We start from the raw sequence: 12,510 nt of genomic DNA, 5'->3' as shown, positions 1-12,510 counted from the left end.
CTCTATTGGATTAGGATCGTTAAAGCAAAGAATATATATTACAAAGTATATGTTTAAAATTGTTATATTGGGGGTTGGGGATTTGGCTCAGTGGTAGAGCACTTGCCTAGCAAGCGCAAGGCCCTGGGTTTGGTCCCCAGCTCCGAAAAAAAGAATAGAAAAAAAAATTGTTATATTGGCTTGCTGATAAGGAACAGACAGTCAACAATGGCTGTGTGCATCCTGGAGAGACTGAAAACCTGGTTTGCTGCTCAGTCCCTGAGTCCAGATGTCTAAGCAGTCCCAATCTGGGGCTGAAGGCCCAGATGATTGGCAGCCAGAGAGATTGAATTGTGAGGTCACCAAAGGATGGCAGTGGTCACTCACTCACTCCTGAGATCTTTATCTCTGGGCTTTCACTGGAAGGTGCCACCCACTCTGGGGAAGGTTCCCCCTTGGTTATTCCTTCCTGGAAATGCGGTCACAGATTCCACTCAAATTCACTTAACAACCGTACAATATGCTGACTTCTACCCTCGTCTCTGTCTCTTGGTTTTCCTAAGATACCTTGTTTCCATAGATACCTTGTTTCCATAGATACCTTGTTTCCATGCTGTTGCTTACATCTTTCTTGCTCATCTTAGTCACAGTGACTAAGGCTATTTAGGACCACCAGGTAGATGCGAAGCTTTCCTAGAAGCCACTATGTTACTTAAGGTATCCTTTTGCAATTCATTCACTTAATGAAAACACAGTGCACACTGATGATGCGTGTCACGGTATGACTCAAGGGGGTTCTTTTCATCCTGTTAACCCTTCTGCCCACCTATAAGTATGGGGAAAGGGAGGGAGGTCTGGTGAGGAGCTTTTAAATGCTCAGGAGGATAGGGTGAAACATGTAATTTTCACCTTTCTCTCAACCATGGGCTTAGGAAGTGCAGATGAAACTCAAGCCTCCGGCAGAGGATTGCTGGATATATTTGGACTCTGTGCACGCTGCACTAACAGAAGGCTTGGTCAGTGGTGAACTCAGCTGCCTGTTTCTTAGACTCTTCAGGATGTAATTCTGAGTTAGATCAAAATAATTCTGACTTGATGAAAATTTGCCCTGATTCATCTGTTCAATTTGATTATGTTTCTCTTAACAGACTTCTGGGAGATTTCTGAGAAATAGGCAGACGGACTGGTATGGAATTAAAAGGTAACAGAAAATGTCTACCATCATGGTGTATCAACAGAAAGGCTTATTCATTAGTATATGCCAATAGCACAAAATAATGGGTTTCGCCATGATGTTTTCCTTCATGTACACACTGCTTTGAACTTATTCACCTCCTGTCACTCCCTTTTGTTACCATTTCTTTTCCCTAATAGTCCCTTTGGGGGGAACGTATGTGTGTATATGTGTGCATGCTTATGTATGTGCATGCTTATGTATGTGCATGTGTGTATGTGCATGTGTGTGTGCATGTGTAGGTATGTGCATGTGTATGCGTGTGCATGTGCATGTATGCGCATGTGTGTGTGCACATGTATGTGGTGTTCGTACATATGTGCTCTTTTTTCTAGATTTAATATGACAGACAACATGTGACCCTTGCCTTTCTGGGCCTCACTTATTTCGCTTACTGTAATGGTATCCACGTCAATGCATTTTCATGCAAACAACATAATTTTGTTCTTTATGGCCAACTAAAACCCTGCTGTGAATATATGGCACTGTTCTTGATCCAGCTGTCAATAGGCATCAGGTGGGTCCTAGACCTTGTCTATTGTGAATAAAGGATCAGCACCAAGGGCAGCCATCTCTCTTGAATTCTGACTTCGATCCCTTCTGGTTTATACCAAGAGTGGTATAGCTGGATCACACAGTAGGTCTGGTTTTAGGAAATCAAGAAACTTCCGAACTGAGTTAGTTAGCACTGTGGCAACAGCTGACTTATCTGAAAGAAAATAATTTTGATATCAATAGAAAACTACGGGGTTGGGGATTTAGCTCAGTGGTAGAGTGCTTGCCTAGGAAGCACAAGGCCCTGGGTTCGGTCCCCAGCTCCAAAAAAAAAGAACCAAAAAAAAAAAAAAAAAAAAAAAAGAAAAAGAAAACTACCTCCTCCTGCTGCTTTTCTTCCTACCTTAGCTACAGCATTTGTTCTGGGGTGATGGCTGTTGTCCTCCTATAATAAGATGTTGGAGAAACATTTGCCATGGGGATTTCTGAGCTCCAGACAACTACAACAGATGTTTGCCTCTGGAATACTTGCTATTTGAGTTTTTATGGCAACTCTGAGTTGAGTGTGACATCCTTCAGGAAAGCTAAAGTCTGAGCGAAGTCGGCCGGAGACTTCCTCTTACGCCTCCCAGGTCAACTGTTCCAAGACCTACTACCTTAAGCTGCAAGGCTTCAGCAAAGCAAATATTTGGTTTTCCTAGCTTCTCCACTGGAGTGTCCAAGGAAGCATGTTTGAGAACAAGAGTCGGATCACCAATGGCATCTGTGCGATCTAATTCTCTGAGGCACTCAGCCATTCATCAGTGCGGTACTCTTTAGAACTCCTTTAAGGTAGAAATCTGGCAAAAGGACAGCATCTCACAGTGTTTATAAACTTCTCTGGTTGCTACAGCAATGCACTGTTTCCAACAGACACAGTGTGCCCGAGGACGAAGCATTGGCTGTGGCTGCAAGGACAGCTTCCGAACTTGCTGTTTGGATCACTTTGAAACAAGCACAAACAGAAAGGCCTGTCTTGATTTAACTGCGTTCTTGTTTACTCGAGGGTGCTCCTAAGAGCTTTTCAAGTAAACCTTGCAAGTCTTGAGCAAGACGAGGTAGGGCCAACGCTCTCCAAACTTATGGATTACGCACCAATCGGAAAGAGTAACAAGCTCTTAGTTCTGATGAGAGACCACTCAGGAAAGGGAACATGGAATAAACAATGAGGCTTTCGTACCCTGGAAATCTGAGGCTATCCTGTCTTCTCTTTGTGCTATGCCGCTCAGCCTCGGGTGGTAGGAGAGGCTTTTATTCACTTGGCCTGAACAATACAGAGAGTAAAGTTTAAGACATTCATGACACAGTTGGGCTACCTGTCCCACAGAGACATGCATACACAGCGCACGCATGTACAAAGTAAATAAGCGAACACATGTGTGTAGCCATCCTTCAATACATTTTAGCAGAAATCACACTGTAAACTCCCTGAACCCACTTCCTCTGGCCAAAGCAGAAGAAACCAGGTTAGGCAGGGGACTCAAGACGAACCATCTGGATTTACTCTTTCAAGAACTTCTCATTTAGAGCTAGAAACGGTTGAGTAAGCATAATGTCATGCCGTGACCACGTTGACAGAAATGCAGATAATCAACACAGTGCCCATCGTACCATATAAACTGGGAAGACACAGAATACCAGCCTGAAGAGATGACTTGGAAGAAGTGGGTCCACTCAAGCAGAAGCAGCCGTGGACAGTTGGGCCATCACTCCCTGGCTTTGTGGCTTTGAACTGCTGGCTTCTGGTCACTTTTGAAATGTATGCCCTAGTGTCTGTGAGAAACCCCCATATTCATATAATAATTTATCCAGATTTTGTTTTGTTTTATTTCATTGGTTAAACCAGTTGAAGTTGGATGTGCTTTTTGTTACCTGTAATCAATACCCACATTGTGGTCATTGGCCGACATACTTTGGATAAAGTATACGAGATTTTGTTTACCATGTCCTCTACTTTTTCCCATGGATTAGGAGTTGACCTAATCCAATGCTAAAGTTCAATTTAGTTACCCTATTTCAAGTTTGAGAAAAGTACCATTTCCCTTTGTCAACTTGCTAAGTCTCTAAAGCTCTATCAAAGTCAACAATGCAGAACACTGTGTGTTAAGAGAAAATGCCTACAGAATGGTCTGGATCTATAGAAAATACCCAGATGTACCTTGTCCTTGCTGAAGGCTTTTATCAGAAAATCTTGACTACTGTCTTAGTTAGGGTCTTATTGCTGTGAACAGGCACCATGACCAACATGAGTTTTATAAAGGACAACATTTAATTGGGGCTGGCTTACAGGTTCAGAGGTTCAGTCCATTATCATCAAGGCGGGATCATGGCAGCATCCAGGCAGGCATGGTGCAGGAGGAGCTGAGCTCTACATCTTCACCCAAAGGAAGCCAGGAACAGATTGAGCATCCCCAGGCAGCTAGGAGGAGGGTCTCCAAGCCCACCCCACAGTGACACACACTTCCTCCAACAAGGCCACACCTTCTAATAGTGCCACTCCCTGGGCCAAGCATATGTAAACCATCACAACTACCTTGCCTCTTGGATGTGCTCTGCCCTGCCTGTGTTACCACTAAGCTGTCAGAGAAGCATGACTCCCTGGCCAAAAAGATATCCAGAAAGGGAGTGAAGTCCATGTGTTAGTCTCTGAATTGCAACTTTGCATGGCTCCCTACGGCTAGAGACTCTGACCCACATAATCTAAGCAAGGTTTTCGAATTATCAACAGTCTCAAAGGTGCCCAGCTTCCAACACTGATGATGGGATGCCACATCTGTCGATTCAGACAGACGTGGTCCCTGGAGCTAACAGGTGGTTTTAGGTATGGCTCCTTCTTCTCAGAGAGGTGTTGGTAAGTAGAGAAACTTAGATTGATCTGAAGATGGTAAAACCTGGTGAAGCCTTTGCAAGTCTGGGTAGGCTCATGGCACATGTGGGAAGGGGGCCAAGATAATTAAGCTACTAGAAGAAATTGTAGAGCTTGTATAATCAGAGCTTGTGCGGAGCTCAGTTGATAGGGGACTTTACTAACACGTACAGGACCATGAATTACAACCAAGGGATCTTCCTAGCACAAGAGAAGAAGAAATATGTGCATCTAAAGAGACAGACATATGTGTACATGCATAGGAAGCTTCTGAGAGGTCGCCTAAGGAGAACAGAGACAGTAAATTGGCTTGAAAGAACTTGAAGAAGTCTATGGTGCTGTTTTGGGAATCTATAAGCAAAATAGTTTCAGAGAAGGCAGCCTGGTTGGGATGGTGTAGATTTTACTGAAACAAGCCTCACAGATCACCTTTGTAGACAGGGAGGTGGCTCCAGGCTTAACAACACCAACTGCACTTTCAGAGGACCTGAGTTCATTTCCCAGCACCCACGTGTTCATTCATAACTGCCTGTAACTCCAGTCCAGAGGGATCTGACACCCTCTTCAAATCTCCACAGACCCTGCCCACACACATACACAAGACAAACAACACACGAATGCATAGATAGATTTGAAGAGGATCCCACTCCAATCTCAACCTTGTCGGAAATGGTGACGGCAAACACAATGTTGGCATAGCTTCAGCTCCTCTCCCAGGGTCCACTGCAGACATCTAAAGATATCTTTATGTATTCTTCCTTAAAATGTTCTCCGTGGGACAGCACGCTGTGTCAGGAAACTTGGTCCGGCACCCAGCCACCCACCTGAGGCAGTAGGCGTCTCCCTCTTCCCTACTAGAGTCCTGGCCCAGAACATGTGACCACACTCTCTAGGTCAGTCACATTGCACAGAGCATAGTTCTCCCTGCTAATGAAGTATGTAGAGTCCCTGAGTATTTAGCCAATAATCTTCCCTTCCCAGACATTTCTTCCTGCAAACGGTATTTAATCTCTGGTCCACCCTGAGAGGATGGTATGCACCCATTTTCCACGACGAACAATCAATAAACAGTTTGGAACCAAGGGACTGTCTCTTCCACCAAGAACCACCAATGCGGAGCATGGAGAAAGCCTTTGTCCACAGAGCCACAGCCTAAGTCTTCCACAGAAGACTCCCAGACAAGCTAAGGATAAATGAGCTAAGCCAGAGTTCCCATTCCTTCCTCCTCCTCCTCAATATCCCATCCCCTCAACCTGCAAGCTCCCAACTCCATTCCCAACCCCCACCCCTCACCCGTGACCTAGGAGGTGCCTGGATATCCAGGAGTCAGGGAGCCCTCACCTCAGATCTCGTCACAGGCCAGTGGACTAAGGACCCCTCATGCAGTTTTCCAGCAGCAGCTGGATACTTAGGAACCCCAGCTTCGGCCTCCCACATCCTAGGCTGCTTCTTCCCACCCCTTGAGCAGTGTATCTGTTCTTTGCTCAAGCCCAGCACACAATGGCGGCAGTGCAGTGTTTCATCTGCCCAACACCCCATAGGCAGGGCGAAATGAGGACACGTGCAGCTCTCCTGTAGTTCAGAATCATTTTGTCACAAGTCATCATTCTAGGTAATTGTCATCTGTACTTAGGCTGACATGTCAAGTCGTTTGGGCTTTTGTTTGTGACCTTTACTGGTGTCTTTCCTTTTTCATAGCACAAAATCCTTCTTTCCTATGAGGAACTGTGGCAGTTCACTTTTATCCTTGTCTTATTAGAAGTTTGCTGCTGTGAACAGACACCATGACTAAAGCAGCTCCTATAAAGGACAACATTTAATTGGGGCTGGCTTACAGGTTCAGAGGTTCAGTCCATTGTCCTCATGGTGGGGACCATGGTGTTAGATAGGCAGACCATGGTGCTGGAGAAGTAGTTGAGATTTCTATACCTGAGATGTCAGGCAGCAGAAAGAGAGGCACTGGCTTGGCTTGAGCTTCTGAAACCTCAGAGCCCACCCCCAATGACACCCTTCCTTCAATATGGCCACACCTCCTTAATCCTTTCAAATAGTACCACTTTCTGGTGACCATTCTAATCTATGAGCCTATGAGGGCCGTTTTTATTCAAACTACTACACTAGTAAGGAACTCATTGCTCATGGCTTCCTTTGGCTGATTATACATCCATGTTCAACTTTGAGAGTAAAAATGTCACCTAGGCAACCCAACATGCTAGGAGACCCACCTGACAAGCCCTGTTGGTTAGTGATGAGACAGGCTCCTATTCCTATCAGATCAGTAAACTAGACTTTGTCTTGGAGTTATGTGGGACAAAGCAAAATGAGCCATGGTTCTGGGTTTACATAGACTTTGGCTCTTCTGTTTCCAGCAGCCATCTTGGTGACCCAGAGGGAACTTATAGAAGAACAAGGAGGTGAGGCAGAGCCCAATACTGTCAGTTGTTCTCTTTGACTCAGAGGCACCAAATGAATCTGATGGAAACCCTTGGAACTGTTCACTGTGGAGAGCTAATTCTCTTAGTTTGCCTATATTTGGGGGCGGTAAGTTCATGCCATACACAACTCTACTGATTTCTACCCTTCCATTTAAGTATAAAATCCATATTTCAACTTCCTTTCAAATTATTTATCTTTTCTATTTGTGACCTTTTGCAATTTAGAGTTTGGTTCTTTATCTGAGAATGAAACAGTCAAAAGCCAAAAAGGAGGGTGTTGGTGGTGGTAATTGTTTCCTGCTATTGTTGTTACTTCAGGATAGAAACAAAAACAATTGTAAATTAATTTTCTGAGAATTAGAATTACAACAGACAACATCTAAAACTTACAGGATCGTGTATGGAACCGTAGATCTTAAAGGAAAAAGCCTGAATAAATTCACCCTTTCTGTTTAATAAAATAGGAAACTGAGGTCCAGAAGCTCAGTCTATTCTCCAAGGTCACAGAGTCAAGCCTATCATCCAGGTGTCTTTGGTCTCATTTGGTTCAGTGCATCATGCTCAAAGGACACCTAAAACAGCCAGAGTAGCTCACAAAAGCGATACATGTAATGTTTAAAATGGATTAGCATCACAGAGGGAGGGAAACCAATAAATAAACAGCTCTATTAAAATTCAACCTTTTTTTTTCTTTTCTTCTCCCCCCCCCCCCCCCGAGCTGGGGACTGAACCCAGGGCCTTGTGCTTGCTAGGCTAGCGCTCTACCACTGAGCTAAATCCCCAACTCCAAAATTCAACCTTTAAAGTAGTATTTGAAATGCTGTGTTATATTAAAAAGGCAGAAATGAAGTGGAGCACACCATCTATCAACCCACCCTTGACCAACTGGTCGACCCACGTGTGTTGGGTGCGGATTTCTCCGGTGGCTCCAATTTGTTCTCCTCTGTATCTCAGCTGGGGAAACATTATGGTTTCTTCCTAGTCCCTGCCACACTAAAGACAAGTCACTAGAAACATGGCTCCTTCCTACACTGAACCTCCTCAAGGCAAGAAGAGCACAAATTATCTCTGTGAGATATTTTCAAGTAGTAGATTATTGACAGTTCAGAAGAAGTCTATATTTATATCTTGAGATGTTTCTGTTAACTCCTTGCATTCCTCAGTGAGATATATAGCCCAGAGAGCAATAAATCATTCATTCCAAATACACAGAATCATGGAATTTGGGGTGAGAGGGCTATTTAGAAACTGCTTAGTTCAACATTTATTGATGAGCTCAAGACCCAGGAAGATTAATTGTCCGCATGTAACCCTGGGTAAGGAGCTACTATGAATCTTTCTATGATGTCACATGAAATTATTTTTTTCACCTAAGTCTGGATTTTCATTTCCAAAGCTTGACAACAAATGAAGTATTCCAGTGTATACTTTATATACTAATATTAATTTAAATATCTGGAAAAAAATGAAACTACCTATTTGAGTGCTTAAACTAAAACATTCTCCTATCTTTTGCTTCCTTTCCCAATCATATTCTAAAAATCAACAAAAATTATTACAGAACAATTTTTTTTCCTATTTACTCTTATTTAATGTTTAAGGAATATCATTAAGACAGGCAGGGTCACATAAAATATTTTGTTTAATGTGCATTACGCTTTAAAATGCCATGAATACATAATAAACATTGATTCTAACCGTCCCCTAAATTGACATGTGAGGAATCCTAGCCAGTCTCAACACTATCTCTGTATATATCCCTGGTGAATTGTGATCTGATTAATGAAATTGACACGTGACATGCAAAGGGACCCTCAAGATGTGGCAAGCATCCTGGGTTAAGAACACTAAAAGGCTGCCTGTGTTTTACCTTGAAGAGGAGTGCCGCTCTTCAATGGGAAGAAAACAATCAGGAAATTGATGAAGAACAGTCGCTGTTTGTATTGTTATGCTTTCTAAGTACTTTGTAAAGAGGAAAGGAGATGAGGGTCTTCACGTTGCACCGCAGGATGGCATAAGTCATGAAATTGGGAGTATACTTGAGGAGGCCACATGGCCAAAGGTAGGCCTGGTTTTTTCCATAGAAGTTTGCTCTTCTGTGGGAATGCCTTAATCCTTGCAAAGGTCAGTGTTTCCAAAACTATCACTGTGTTGTACTGGCCCCATCTCTTAAAGAGTCTACGACCTCAGCACCACAATACTGGGGACTAAGGTTGTAGTGTATGAAATGTTATTGTTAGCACGAAGATCATATGTAAATCATAGCAGTATCTTAGTCAAACAGAGGAAACAGATGTCCCTTAACTCATTCTACATATACCATTCTCCCCAAGAGAGAGCACCAGCCTTGTGGATGTCTTTGTGTGTACAGTTACTTGTCTCCCAACCCCCTGCTTGAGAGCGCATGCTCAAATACAGAGAGAAGAGCCTCAGAGCCAAGGAGTAAAAGAGTTACTCTAAGAAACTTCTAGAACCCACGGACTTATCTTTAAAGTTCAGCTAATTGTTTCATAAGGAGGAAATGTATTTAAGAATTCAGGAAGCTTGTACCATCAATGAAAGAGCTCTTCCTTCCAAGAGTATCGGTTTAGTACAACAGTGACCCTGTGTTATGGATTGTGCTGGGTGTTAAAAGATACAGGTGCTGATTTTCTTCTTTTAGAATTGACTTTTCAATCTCGAAAAGCGGAAGGGTGCTCTCTGCAGCAGTTACTAGGATAACGAAATGTTGGTGTCAGGGCTGGAGAGATGGCTGAGTGGTTAAGAGCGCTGGCTACTCTTTCAGAGGACCGGGGTTCAGTCCTTGGCAGTACGTGGCAGCTCATGAGTGTCTGTCACTCCAGTTTCAGGGGATCCAGTGCCTTTTTTTAGAAATTCCAAAATATATACTTCCAGAAAGCAGTTTTACAGATAAAGGTGCCGATCACGAAATGGTTCATTTCTTCATTTCGTTTCCTTCCTTCGTTTCAAGATGTTCTAAACAACAAGAAGGCCATCTGAGACCTTAAAATAAGAGATGGTTACAAGACCCACTTAAGTCCTTAGATCAGAGAGGGGCCCCAGTTGGACACAGTTACTGTCAAGATTTAAGATAGGCCTTAGACCCAAAGGTTTCATTTTCATAAAATGATGTTGAAAAAATAGATGCACATGTCAGCAGAGACGTTTAAAACTCCCGTACTATGTCACTCTAGGAAAGGGCTAAACATGACGTTAAAGCCCATGGATAGAAATGTGGCTCGATTGCAGACAATTGTGGAATAATGCGCCTTCAGTGAAAAGTAATATGTGGGCTGGGGAGGTGGCTCAGTGGGTAGTGCTTTGTCTTGTGAACGAGAGGATTGTCTGGTCGCCAGACTCCAGGTGAAATACCAATACCTATACCACGCCAAGGGTGGTGGTAGAAATGTATGGTGGTGCAACTCTAAGCCTGGGGGCGGGGGTGGGGCGTGTGCAAAGACACGTGGAGTCCTGGGGCTCACAGACAACCAGCCGAGCCTAACAATGGCATTGTTCCAGGCTTGTGAGACCCGGTCCAAAAAAATTACTAAATAAAAGGCAACGGCTCTTGATGAACAGCGCGCACGCTCGTGCACACACACACACACACACACACACACACACCAAGAACATGGTTAGCAAAAAAAAGAAAAAAAAGTATCCTATACCATATGCGCTAGGAGCTCAAAATGTAAGCCAATCTCTGGTGCATGGATGGTTCTGTGTCCACATATTTTCTATCAACACCTGAGAGAAGGGATGGAAGGCACAGACTGTGGACTCTTGAGTGGCATCTTGGAGGAGAGTTAGGTGGGGATACCAGAGAAGAGCAGCGACCCACGTGATTCTGTAAGTAGCACATGTCTCTTTAGTTTTAGGCGAAATAATTAAAGAAACAAACCCTTACACTTGCCTTCAGTTTTCTCCTCCTTACCTTCGTCGGGTGGAACAGGCAGCATGGGATTCTGAATTGCAGCCCCTGCTTAGTTAGGGCTGTTTGGTTTGGGGCTGCCGAGCTTCTGTTTGGTTGCACTTCCGCTCAGAGCGGTAAAGTCTTACCCTTAGAGCTGCCTGCCGGTGAAAACCCAGGTAGGTCTGTCACTTCGCAGATCCCTCAAGAAACAGAGACGTGACTGGCGTGCACTTGTGTCGCTTCAGTTGTCTCCCTAGTTGTACAGCCCTCCATAATGAACGCTGAACTGGTGAACTCCAGAACCGTCCCCCGCCCCCCTGGGCTGAGCCCTGCTGCAGAGTGGGAGCTCCGGGGTGGAAAAGTGACCTCATCACTTTGGACCTACCTCCCTAATCCATCTTCTCCTCTCCCAGCCTTTCCTGAGCAGGAGGAAGGAAGACATAGGGTCCAGGAAATCTTCCCTGAAGACAGCTGCCACAGTAGGCATCGCCTCCTTTGGACCTGGTAAGTTCTGCTGTAAACAGTTCCCAGGCTCCTTCGTGACTCCCCAAAGTCAATTCCTCCTTCCTGTGGGCAGAAGTCCTTCCTTGGCTGCCACTGTGAAGGCTGCTTGGTTTCCGCATCAAGTGCCCTTCCCACCATCTTCTAACTAGCACTAAGTATTCAAACAACGAAGGACTGCCGTATGATCACCCTGGGTCAGCGCTGTTCTGTGGGATTCACATCCGCTCTGGGACAGTGGTTGACTTGTGTCTGACAATTGCTTCGTCTGGAGCCCAACTTGAGGACTCCCCAATCAGCTTTCCATGATTTCCTTGGGACCTTTGCTGGCTGGAAGACTGAGAAGAGGGAATCACGGGTGAAAGTGGACCTGGAACAATCAATCCTCTTCCTCAAAGTCGCCATTTAAGAACTCTCCCATGAGTCAATCCGAATCCTGCTGGTGACAGCGCCCCTCCCTTCATTATGGGTGAGCACGTTCTGAGTTAGGAAAAGGAGCTCCCAATATTTGGAATTTTGCTGCCCTTGTATCTTTGTACCTCACCACAAGCAGAAGCCTTAGGCTCCTATTTCCAGTCGTTTTTTGTTTACAGGCTTTGTTTGTTTGTTTGGGTTATTTTGGATGCAGGGTTTCTTCAAGTAGCCCTGACTATCCTTAACTTGCTCTGTAGACCAGGCTGGCTTTGAACTCACAGAGATCCTACCTCCTCTCCCCCACCTGCCCAGTGCTGGGTTTAAAAGCATGGACCCCATCACCCTTTTTATTTACTGACTTTTAAATAAATATTGAGAAGAACCATTTGAGAGCTCTAATTTCTGTGATCGAAGAGATGAACAAATGAAAAGCTATAGGCCCCTCTTCTTAAAGGCCCTGCTACTTCCCAGTGCTACAGCACATCCAAAGTCCTAGCAAGGAAACCCTTATGGGGTATCCTCAAACCTTCTCCAAAGCCCAGAAGAGTGTGTTCCAATCTGTGACTAGAACAAGTTGGGAAAAATCATTCTCTCTCATGTCCCTTCACCACGGTTTGCCCTGCTGGAATAGGAC

The 12,510-nt window shown here is 44.4% G+C and overlaps 1 long non-coding RNA gene across 1 annotated transcript; it reads left to right on the top strand.

Moving 5' to 3' along the window:
• The first annotated feature begins 467 nt into the window (after positions 1–467).
• Positions 468–12,261, top strand: LOC120096949 (uncharacterized). Its single transcript, XR_005493907.2, has 3 exons — positions 468–696; positions 1,128–1,180; positions 11,375–12,261. It is a non-coding gene; the product is annotated as an uncharacterized LOC120096949 (long non-coding RNA).
• The last annotated feature ends 249 nt before the right edge of the window (positions 12,262–12,510 follow it).

This window comes from Rattus norvegicus, chromosome 15 (genome assembly GCF_036323735.1).
Source record: "Rattus norvegicus strain BN/NHsdMcwi chromosome 15, GRCr8, whole genome shotgun sequence".
Lineage (NCBI taxonomy): Eukaryota > Metazoa > Chordata > Mammalia > Rodentia > Muridae > Rattus > Rattus norvegicus.
The sequence above is the reverse complement of the archived record's forward strand: the minus strand, read 5'-3'. Positions and strand labels throughout refer to the sequence as shown.